The following is a 1,680-nucleotide window of genomic DNA, read 5'->3' on the forward strand; positions in this document are numbered from 1 at the left end:
TAGTGACATGATAGGATCATCAGGGAAGCCTTCTTTCTTTTTAAATTGAGGTAAATTTCACCCTCTTCGAGTACACAATTCAGTGGCATTTAGTACATTCACAGTATTGCGTGACAATCACCTCTATTTACAATACTTCCAGAATATTTCCATCATCCCCAAAGGAAACCCCAAACCCATTAACACTCACTCCCTAGTTCCCCTCCCCCAGCCCATGGCAACCATGAATCTCCTTTCTGTCTCTATGGATTTGCCTATTCTGGACAATTCATACAAATAAATCACATAATATGTGACATTTTGCGTCTGGCTCCTTTCACTCAGCATAATGTTTTCTCGGCTTATCCATGCTGCAGCATGTATTAGAATCTCGTTCCTTTTTATGGATGAATAATATTCCATTGTATGGATGCACCACATTTTTTTTTTGAGTTTAACTGCATTTTATTTTTAGACAACCTACGTGACATGTGTTTTTTTTTCTCAAAAACAATGCCTCCGGGCTTCCCTGGTGGCGCAGAGGTTGAGAGTCCGCCTGCCGATGCAGGGGACACGGGTTCGTGCCCCGGTCCGGGAAGATCCCACGTGCCGCGGAGCGGCTGGGCCCGGGAGCCATGGCCGCTGAGCCTGCGTGTCCGGAGCCTGTGCTCTGCAACGGGAGAGGCCACAACAGTGAGAGGCCCGCGTACCGCAAAACAAAAACAAAAACAAAAACAAAAACAAAACAATGCCTCCGCTCCCAACAAATCAACATCAAAACGAAGAGCTCAGGATGACATCAGTCCCACTCGTCTAAGTCCTGGTGTTGTGTGGATGAAAAGCAGCAGCCAGCCTGTTATGACGAGCAGGTGATAGATCCAAAGTAACAGCCAAATTTGTTAACATTTTTCCATTTCTAAACTGTCCTTAAAGAAAATCATATATGGGGTCACACCATCCTCACTGCAGTCCAGCAGAGCAGCCATGCCGTCTAGATTCATGTTTTCACCAATAAAGAACTGATAGTTTTTGAAATTAGCAAGGATGTGCTTGATTTGTCCAGTAGCCCCTGTCATAAAAGGTTTTCCTCTTTCTGGTCTCTGTTCTTCAAGCTTCCCTTTAATTGACTTTATGTAATCTTTGATGTACTTCTTGTTGGCTTCTTTTGTGAAGCTGCTTTCCTGCAAGTGATGGTTCATGACAATATCCACACCAGTGATTACTGTGCTTTCGGTGCCTTGTCCCTCGGGGCCTTCAGCGGAGGCGTTTCCACCAATGAACGAGTCATCAATGTTACCCTCTGTCCTACTGATCATCTTCCCCTCCACCCTCAGACACAGGCCGTCCTCGACCTCCTGGATCTTGTAGATATCGGAGAACATCTCATCATGGCTGATGAGGTCCTGGTAGATGATCATAACGGCGACTAGATGGAGATGACGGCGGTGCTAGCTTAGTAGGAGCCCGGAGCTCAGAGCGAGTGCAGTGCAGCTGGAGTGGTGCTCAGGGGGAGGGGGGAGAGGGTGGAAAAAGGGATGCACCATATTTTGTTTATCCGGTCATCAGTAGATGGATATTGGGTTATTTCCAGTTTGGGGCTATTATGAGTGATGCTGCCGTGAGCATGTATGTAAAAGTTTTTGTGTGGGTATGTGTTTTCATTTCTCTTCGGTCTACATTGAATTGCTAGGTATCAGGGAA

The 1,680-nt window shown here is 46.0% G+C and overlaps 1 pseudogene; it reads right to left on the reverse strand.

Moving 5' to 3' along the window:
* Nucleotides 1–878: 878 nt before the first annotated feature.
* On the reverse strand, nucleotides 879–1,397 carry LOC103084774 (translationally-controlled tumor protein pseudogene; annotated as a pseudogene).
* Between the last annotated feature and the right edge of the window lie 283 nt (nucleotides 1,398–1,680).

Source organism: Lipotes vexillifer, unplaced genomic scaffold (assembly GCF_000442215.2).
Source record: "Lipotes vexillifer unplaced genomic scaffold, Lipotes_vexillifer_v1.1 scaffold1081, whole genome shotgun sequence".
Classification (NCBI taxonomy): domain Eukaryota; kingdom Metazoa; phylum Chordata; class Mammalia; order Artiodactyla; family Lipotidae; genus Lipotes; species Lipotes vexillifer.